The 10,482-nt window shown below is 40.0% G+C and overlaps 1 long non-coding RNA gene across 1 annotated transcript; it reads left to right on the top strand.

Annotated features, from left to right (window-relative positions):
* The first annotated feature begins 2,521 nt into the window (after positions 1 to 2,521).
* Positions 2,522 to 10,209, top strand: LOC129811286 (uncharacterized). Its single transcript, XR_008752864.1, has 3 exons — positions 2,522 to 2,661; positions 3,981 to 4,055; positions 4,456 to 10,209. It is a non-coding gene; the product is annotated as an uncharacterized LOC129811286 (long non-coding RNA).
* The last annotated feature ends 273 nt before the right edge of the window (positions 10,210 to 10,482 follow it).

The raw sequence follows: 10,482 nt of genomic DNA, 5'->3' as shown, positions 1-10,482 counted from the left end.
CAGTGGGAGAAGATGGATCTGTCTCGACTTGACCCGTTGCCAAAGTTTTTTTTTTGTTGTAATGGCGTAGTTTAGAAGTCCAAAGGCAAATGTAGTTACGTCACAGGCGCACTTCACGTAGTAGGCGTTCCCTAACGGAAATATGCAAATAAATGCTAGAACGCGACAATTTTTTAATTTAACCTTTATTTAACCAGGTAGGCCAGTTGAGAACAAGTTCTCATTTACAACTGCGACCTGACCAAGATAAAGCAAAGCAGTTCGACACATACAACAACACAGAGTTACACATGGAATAAACAAAACATATAGTCAATAATACAGTAGAAAAAGTCTATATACAATGTGTGCAAATGAGGTAGGATAAGGGAGGTAAGGCCAGAATGGCGAAATAATTACAATATAGCAATTAAACACTGGAATGGTAGGATGTGCAGAAGATGAATGTGCAAGTAGAGATACTGGGGTGCAAAAGAGCAAGATAAATGAAATAAATAATACATTGTTCTGCCCCACTATGACATTTGTTCATATTTGGAAGTGGACAGGCTCTTAGGTTAGTTAGATACACATCTTTGGTATGAAGACCGGCTAAAGCTGCTTATCCGATCACACATGGCGACGTTGGCTAGCAAAAGAAAAAAGCTCATGAGTAGAAACACGTCATTGGGTATTTTTTATTTATTATTTATTTATTTATTATTATTAACAACAAATCAATACAGAAGGTACATAAGGGAACACAAGTATATATAGATGACATATAATGGACAATCGAGCTATTATAGGGGGCGGGGCTAGGGGATACAATATCACATTACAATTACACAAGGACCCACAAGGGACATACTTACAATTCTAACAGCTTTCTTGTTAGTAGAGTATTTAATAGTCTTAAAATACAGTTCAATTTCTTTTTGTAGGGTAAGAAAATGTGTTTTTTTGTTAGTAAATTTACATTTGTGTATATGAAATTTGGCCAAAAGAATAATGAAATGAATTACATAAAAATGTTTCAGCTTATTTTTATCGTATGTAAAGAATCCAAGCAGTACATCTCTCCACAATAGTGTAAAATCTTCATAAATGTGTTCAATTATAAATCTACTGATGTCTTGCCACAGTTTTCTTACATGAATACAATGCCCAAAACAGATGCAACACTGTTTCTGGGTGGTCATTACAAAAGGAGCAACACTGTTTCTGGGTGGTCATTACAAAAGGAGCAACACTGTTTCTGGGTGGTCATTACAAAAGGAGCAACACTGTTTCTGGGTGGTCATTACAAAAGATGCAACACTGTTTCTGGGTGGTCATTACAAAAGGAGCAACACTGTTTCTGGGTGGTCATTACAAAAGATGCAACACTGTTTCTGGGTGGTCATTACAAAAGGAGCAATTTGAGTTGATGTTTTCCTTAAACTTCTTCATATAGTGGTTGGCAGGGTAATATTTAGGAATCATTTTAAAGGAAACCTCCCTAATTTTGCTAACAAGTAGGTATGTGTGTGGCAACATCCAAACTTTTTTCCAACAGATATTATCAATAAATCCATTCCAATAAGGCATGACATAAGGTATAGATACAACATCCTGCTGAAACAAGGTTCGTATCGCTCTGTTGTTGCATGGACCAAAAGAGAAACAAATCTTTCCTACTGATGAGTCAACAGGGTCAATAGAAGGTAGACTCTGAAGGTCAGGTCTTGACACGTTCCTGAATAACAGAGCAATACCTGAGGGAATGGCGTTACAGGGACTTTTCTTTACAGGGACCTTGTACAGTGATAAGAATTCCTTATAACTGAGTAAAAGACCCTCTGCATTTACCAGTTGGCTCACCAATAGGATATTATTTCGGAACCAATATTCTAGAAACAAAGAAGTATTTTTATACAATATATCCCGATTATTCCATATATAATATCTGTGTGGAGAAAAATTGTGTTTATAAATTAAGGACCATGACAAGAAAACCTGCCGATGAAAAGCAGAACGTTTCACTGGAATTTTGTCAATATTATAATTGCACGTCATTGGGTCTAACGGTCCTATATATCGCCGAACTACGTATGTGCTTTTTAACTAAAATAAGAAACGTGTCAGTTTTTATTTTAATTTTCACAAGGTTGGAGTAATAACACGTTCAACTACGTAAGACATTGGCTCAGATATAGGTTGTGCCTTTAGTTGTCGGAAGGAAGAATTGTTCACTTCTCTCATTGATTTCTCAAACCCCGGTCTGGTCTGTTTCGCAAGCGTTCCCGGAAGTACCGCGATGTTGCACCTCTGGCTTTAGAAACTCTTGTGTTATCAAGGAGCCACTCCATATTAACTACTCCATTGGATTGGTTGAACAGTGCAAAAGAAAACCCCTACAGTTTTTTCTCTCTCGTCAACACCAGTATGTTGGCCATCTAGTTTCAGGCGTTTTAATAAAATAAAAAAACATAATTACAGTATTTTTCATTGGAGGAAAATTGAGGGGCGGGCTTTAGGATTTGTGTGACAGTTCAACTGCGCAATCTCCGTAAAGGGCAGTCAGACGGCGAGGGGTAAAAAATGGTTCTCGTAGAGCTCGCAAGGAGGTGTCAAACACGGACTTTGCGCCCCCGAGACAATAGCATTTACTGATGATGTTGATGTCTTTGAAGAGTTTCCGTGAGTACCTTAATGATTCAAATATTATTAAAACGTAAGAGTTGTTGGATGACCAGTTTTTGCTGGGCAGTCCTTTGTTTACTTTTGTAGCCATCTGCGATATAGTAATATGATTGCGGCCCTCAATTTGGGGTTTTCGTGCATGTGTTGCGCATTCCTGTGTGGTAAAACTGATGGTATGTCAGGGCAGATGGTTCGTTTTATAAAGCAAGTTAGGATAACTGACATGGCAGGTTAGGATAATTAGTTTAACCGGTTAGGTGAATTAACGTAGTGGCTTGGAGAATGAGGTTTAGGTTAAGAAAAGGGTTAGGCTTAGCGACAACGCTACTGTTGTGTCAACAACTGTTGTCCCCGACGCGGCCACTATGGAGCTGTAAACCTACTCCGTCTAGTCACAACGGTAGAAACGTTAACAGATCATCAGCATCATTAAGCACCTGTACCTCCCTCTCGATCATCCCACTGGTTCCTGCATTAGAATGTCTTAAAAATGTTAAGGTTTGTATCATTCACAGCTAAAGTTGCCAAATAACTCTAAATCTTAATGTATAAGACCTGCTTCATATGCCCACTCGTTCCTGAATGGGAGAAATATCATATTCAGTTCATTCTTCTTCTTGTCTGCTAAATGAACAAGCCAAGAGCCTATGGCATGGTGCATAGCCAGATAATGTAAAGTAGGCCAACTCATTCTGTTCTTCTGAAACACATTTCTTTCATATCATAACGTTTCTTTAGACCTGCCTAAAATACATAACGGATGTATTGTGATGGTGTGTATTCAATTGATTTATTAGACTTTTAAAAAATTTAGATAATAGTGAAGACATCAAAACTATGAAATAACATATGGAAAATAGTAAAAAATTAAGATTTTTTTTTTTGAGTAGGTGTCCAAGCTTTTGATTGGTAATGTATATAATTTCTCGTTGATATAAAATATACGTTCCTTATGTTTTCAAAACCGTCTCCCACAAGCGATGCGTTTTAAAGTTCGAAATGAGCGTCGGGGATGTTAACAAAACTCCCCTGGCCAGAAAAACACTACCGTCAATACGCGCTAAAGCAGTTAGCGCCTGTGAATGGGGCAGCCACAATATCTAGCTAGTTAATACTAAACATATGTAGCACGAATTATTGGTTTCCTTTGTATTCCTCTCTAATGTGCAGGATGTTTGTCATAATAGCTCATTTGGATCACATTTTGTGGAAGGTCGTTTATGCAATTTAAAAATAGCTAGCTATTTTCTTAGCTATATTTATATATAAATAAATGTCCTAGCTATATTTTGAATGGGGTATGTATGTCTTTCCAGCCACAGGCTTCCTCCTCCAGCTTCTAGACAAGATCATCTCTGACAGTGCAACAACCTGTCCAGCATTTGACAAAGGTCAGTCCTTCTCAGCCATATCATAATGATATGTAGCTATCTACTAGCTACCAGCTACTAGCTACCAGCTACTAGCTACCAGCTACTAGCTACCAGCTACTAGCTACCAGCTACTAGCTACCAGCTACTAGCTACCAGCTACTAGCTACCAGCTACTAGCTACCAGCTACTAGCTACCAGCTACTAGCTACCAGCTACTAGCTACCAGCTACTAGCTACCAGCTACTAGCTACCAGCTACTAGCTACCAGCTACTAGCTACTAGCTACCAGCTACCAGCTACCAGCTACCAGCTACCAGCTACCAGCTACCAGCTACTAGCTGCCAGCTGCTAGCTACTAGCCACATACTTTGTCAGAATACTAACTATTCTCTCATTTGTGACTCAAATCCTTAAACAGATGCGAAGTGAACGAGTGCCAGACTTCGTGGGGAAATGTCCAGACCGCAGTTCTTCACGTGAGACAGATCCACATGTGGGGTAACATCTCCCAATTGTCACGCCCAGCTGTTGAGACCAGAGATGGATCAAGAGCTCAACTTTCTGCCAATATTTCGTCAGAGAACAAGACAGTCGACCTGCTCCAGGGGATGTGTGGGGATACAGGAGAGACTGGCAACTACAGACAGCTCCAGGCTGGATCTGTCTGTCCCCTCTCTCTCTCCTCTATCCTCATCTATCTGTCTCCACCACTGCTTGTAGACAACGATGATGAGATCTGTCAAGTCTTGTCCTATTATTTTCATAACTAGGGATCGAAACAGAACACGTGTTGGCTAGTTGGTGGAATCATCCCCAGAATCGGTCCCATTTGCATTTAAGTGTATTCGCAGAACTCTCGGTAGGTTTTCTCTCCTGAAATGTATGATCTCTGCTCTACTGCCTTTTAGTAAACCAATATAACCCTTTTGTCTGAACCAAGCAATTTACCATTATAATGAACAAAGTATAGGTGTAGTTCCAGACGTACTGTGGACAGTGGGGTTATTATTCTGAAAGCCTCATTGCCAACCTTGAACAATGGAGGAAAGCATAGTAGATGCTGCAAACTGTATCAAAGATCTTGTAGCTCCCTAATGTCGCGTGCCAGACTTTACTGCTACAGAGTAGGTTTGTTCTGCTATATTATACCAGACTTTACTGCTACAGAGTAGGTTTGTTCTGCTATATTATACCAGACTTTACTGCTACAGAGTAGGTTTGTTCTGCTATATAATACCAGACTTTACTGCTACAGAGTAGGTTTGTTCTGCTATATAATACCAGACTTTACTGCTACAGAGTAGGTTTGTTCTGCTATATAATACCAGACTTTACTGCTACAGAGTAGGTTTGTTCTGCTATATAATACCAGACTTTACTGCTACAGAGTAGGTTTGTTCTGCTATATTATACCAGACTTTACTGCTACAGAGTAGGTTTGTTCTGCTATATCAGTGCTGTCCAACCCTCTTCCTGGAGATCTACTGTCCTGTAGGTTTTCAGTCCAACCCTCTTCCTGGAGATCTACTGTCCTGTAGGTTTTCAGTCCAACCCTCTTCCTGGAGATCTACTGTCCTGTAGGTTTTCAGTCCAACCCTCTTCCTGGAGATCTACTGTCCTGTAGGTTTTCAGTCCAACCCTCTTCCTGGAGATCTACTGTCCTGTAGGTTTTCAGTCCAACCCTCTTCCTGGAGATCTACCGTCCTGTAGGTTTACAGTCCAACCCTCTTCCTGGAGATCTACCATCCTGTAGGTTATCAGTCCAACCCTCTTCCTGGAGATCTACTGTCCTGTAGGTTTACAGTCCAACCCTCTTCCTGGAGATCTACTGTCCTGTAGGTTTACAGTCCAACCCTCTTCCTGGAGATCTACTGTCCTGTAGGTTTTCAGTCAACCCTAATTTAACACACCTGATTTTTCTTATTAGTTGCTCAACAAGACCTTAACTAGTTGAATCAGATACGTTAAATTGGGGTTGGACTGAAAACCTACAGGACGGTAGATCTCCAGGAAGAGGGTTGGACTGAAAACCTACAGGACAGTAGATCTCCAGGAAGAGGGTTGGACTGTAAACCTACAGGACAGTAGATCTCCAGGAAGAGGGTTGGGCAACCCTGTACCTTATCATACCAGATTCTGAGCCTCTCGTCTGGCTCTGTGAGATTAGATTAGTAGCCTCCCTTATGATTGTTGATCTGTGGTGGAAAGATGTTTTTATTGCTCTACCTCATTGCCATGTTTTGCACCAGGACAGTTGGTGCTTTTCTCTATGATATTAACCAGTGTAAAGACAACATCAGTACACTAACCCAGGTCCTAGAGTTCGAGGCAAATTAATATCATCGTTTCCCTTAGACGAAGTAGGGACCATATAGCCCAACTTAACGTACTGTACCAAAAGTCAAAAGACGCAATTCATTCTTACATACACCATATTGATTCATTCTTACACCATATTGATTCATTCTTACACCATATTGATTCATTCTTACACCATATTGATTCATTCTTACACCATATTGATTCATTCTTACACCATATTGATTCATTCTTACACCATATTGATTCATTTTTACACCATATTGATTCATTTTGACACCATATTGATTCATTTTGACACCATATTGATTCATTTTGACACCATATTGATTCATTCTGACACCATATTGATTCATTCTTACACCATATTGATTCATTCTTACACCATATTGATTCATTCTTACACCATTTTGATTCATTCTTACAGCATATTGATTCATTCGATAACCTTATCAGAGTTTGTATGAATGGCACAGAGTCCCAGATTATGTTATTTTAGTTATAGGGCCGGATTCCCAGACACCCAGCCCTTGTTATAGGGCCGGATTCCCAGACACACAGCCCTTGTTCTCGGGCCGGATTCCCAAACACACAGCCCTTGTTCTCGGGCCGGATTCCCAGACACACAGCCCTTGTTCTCGGGCCGGATTCCCAGACACACAGCCCTTGTCGCGAAGAAGTTCCATTGAAAAAGCTTTTTAGCAGCAGGTAACCTAGTGGTTAGAGCATTGGACTAGTAACCGAAAGGTTGCTGGATCGAATCCCGGAGTTGACAAGGTAAAAATCTGTCGTAAAAATCTTAAAATCCCTTGAGCAAGGCAGTTAACACACTGTTCCCCGGTAGGCCGTCATTGTAAATAAGAATTTGTTCTTAACTGACTTGCCTAGTTAAAATAAATTGAAATGGTCCAGAATTAGGATTAATCTGTATCTGGGAAACAGGCCCGTAGGTTTATGTGTTGTGCCCATAGAGTTAGTTAGGTTTATGTGTTGAGCCCCAGGACCATAGTTAGGTAGATTTATGTGTTGAGCCCCAGGACCATAGTTAGGGTTATGTGTTGAGCCCCAGGACCATAGTTAGGTAGGTTTATGTGTTGTGCCCCAGGACTATAGTTAGGTAGGTTTATGTGTTGAGCCCCAGGACCATAGTTAGGTAGGTTTATGTGTTGAGCCCCAGGACCATAGTTAGGTAGGTTTATGTGTTGAGCCCCAGGACCATAGTTAGGTAGGTTTATGTGTTGTGCCCATTGAGTTAGGTAGGTTTATGTGTTGTGCCCCAGGACCATAGTTAGGTAGGTTTATGTGTTGTGCCCCAGGACCATAGTTAGGTAGGTTTATGTGTTGAGCCCCAGGACCATAGTTAGGTTTATGTGTTGTGCCCCAGGACCATAGTTAGGTAGGTTTATGTGTTGAGCCCCAGGACCATAGTTAGGTTTATGTGTTGAGCCCCAGGACCATAGTTAGGTCGGTTTATGTTTTGAGCCCCAGGACCATAGTTAGGTCGGTTTATGTGTTGAGCCCCAGGACCATAGTTAGGTAAGTTTATGTGTTGAGCCCCAGGACCATAGTTAGGTAGGTTTATGTGTTGAGCCCCAGGACCATAGTTAGGTAGGTTTATGTGTTGAGCCCCAGGACCATAGTTAGGTAGGTTTATGTGTTGAGCCCCAGGACCATAGTTGGGTAGGTTTATGTGTTGAGCCCCAGGACCATAGTTAGGTAGGTTTATGTGTTGAGCCCCAGGCAACATTTTCTATTTCCTCTTTTTTTTTTTTTTTTTTTCTGGTCCACCACCTTCACTCCTTCCGGGATATGTGCAATATGGTATCTTATTACCTGTCATGATGTGGATATGAATATGTAATATTGTATGAACAAGTGACAAGTTGTTTGAAAACAACAAAATTACCAACGTCTTCCATTAAGAAATATTGTATAGTCTTCATATGCATTAGCTTGTTTAGAGGGACTGTGGTGCCAATATTATAACTAACCATGCATGAACGGTTGCTGGCGTTGCTTGCTTTTTGAATAGGGGGCGGTAGCGTAGCCTAGTGGTTAGAGCGTTTGGATTAGTAACCGAAAGGTTGCAAGTTCGAATCCCCAAAATCTGTCGTTCTGCCCCCTGAACAAGGCAGTTAATCCACTGTTCCTAGGCCGTCATTGTAAAATAAGATTTTTTTTTTCTTAACTGACTTGCCTAGTTAAATAAAATAAAAAAAGTAAACATTGTTTTCTAAAAACAGAAGATGTTTGGGAGATTTGATTAAATTGTTTAATTCTATTAAGAGTGAATTTCATCACAGATATACAGTTATCTATTACTATCTAAACTGTATTCTATGGAATTAACACAGAATCAGACATATTGACATCCAGTGTGTTAGGCTGTGTTTACACAGGCAGCCCAATTCTAATCTTTTTCAACTAATTGGTCTTTTGACCAATCAGATCAACTCTTTTGCCAATAATTGGACAACCTATTAGAGTTGTGCTCCCTGTGGAAACAGCCTATTGTAATGGATCAATAAAATAATGATCTAGAATATATTTAGTAAAAAAGCATCTGATTAGACATTTTAGAATAAACAATTCTGCACGATTTTCAGTTAATTTGATCTATTGTAATCTCTGTTTTTTTTAAAGGAATGTTTAGCATATTAGTAGCTATATAATTAATGTTTTTTTGTTTAGAGGAAAGACTATGGTGTGTAATACAGTATGTTCCTAGTAAGAACCACCCAACAGTGTGTGAAGTAGCACATGTTGAAACAGAAAGACTGACATTTGAATTGGCAAAACGGTCTTCTGGGGAAATTCAATAGTCAAGCTACTTTCCCTATGGTACTAGTGCGGTACTTTTTGACCGGGGGCCCATAGGGCCCTGGTTAAAAGTAGTGCACTATATAGGGAATAGGGTGCCATTTTTTTGGAAGTATCCTCGGACTCGTACAGTATCACTCTGTAAGAACTAAGAACCCCTGATTTAGGAGGCCTGTGTTTGATGCTTCTCTTCACGGTTTTACATTCTGTTTAAAATGGTGCACCGTTGTCCATATCAATCGAACTTGTGTATGCATGTATACATGTGAATTATTATGCATCCTTCATATTAATTGAACGTAATAGAGCTGCCTCAAGGAGAAACGACTGAACAAAAAAAATGCTGTAAAACTTTACATGTTTGAATTAATTCACTACCATCATCCTGTCTTGAATACTGTGGTTAAAAAATAACAAAATTGTAATGCTACATAATGTGAAAATGGGTAGGATAGGTAAATCTAGAATATATTGATCATTTACAACCTATATTAAATACGAAGAGAAAATATTATGCATGACTAAAAGTAATCAATGATTTTGTATTGCGGGCAATAATCAACTTGGTCATTTACCTTGGATCAATAGATCTATGATACTGAAAGTTTGATATTGTGGCGCTTTGATATAAGTTAGTAAAACGTTTTACAGGTCTTGAATAACAGGGGAATGGTTGTTGACATCACCCTGAGCACATTGGAACCACTTGTTCTGATAAAAGATGTACGATGTTGATCCACAGCCTGAAATCCAGTCTGTCTGTTTACGCTATCATTCTACTTGCCATTCCTTGGCGATGACAAGGAGACGAATGATGGCACAAACAGACTGGATTTCAGGCTGTTGATCCAAGTATTAACTAGTAAACAAACAGAATGAGTTGCCTGTGCGTTTGTGGTGTGACTATGCACTCCAGCGAGAGGCCCTGGGGCGTGCTGGAGCAACGGAGTCTCCCGTCTCGGTTGTGGATTCATTGAAGAAATCCGCGTCAGAAAGGTAGCAATAAAAAGCAACATGGTGCCAAAAGCAAGAATGACTGGACTGGTTTGTGTGGCATTACAACTTACATCTTCTTCCATATCTACTAATCATTCAATTCCCTACCGAATCCAATTCCCTACCAAGATCTGATCTCTTCATCACCTTAAGATAAAATATCTGAACTCTTCATCACATTAAGATAATGCGCCCCTCAAGGAGTTTTCCAAGGTGACGTCTAGCGCCTCCCAAGGATAGCAGGGTTTTCCAAGGTGAAGTCTAGCGCCTCCCAAGGAGTTTTCCAAGGTGAAGTCTAGCGCCTCCCAAG

The sequence above is a fragment of the Salvelinus fontinalis genome, chromosome 15, assembly GCF_029448725.1.
Source record: "Salvelinus fontinalis isolate EN_2023a chromosome 15, ASM2944872v1, whole genome shotgun sequence".
NCBI lineage: Eukaryota > Metazoa > Chordata > Actinopteri > Salmoniformes > Salmonidae > Salvelinus > Salvelinus fontinalis.
The sequence above is the reverse complement of the archived record's forward strand: the minus strand, read 5'-3'. Positions and strand labels throughout refer to the sequence as shown.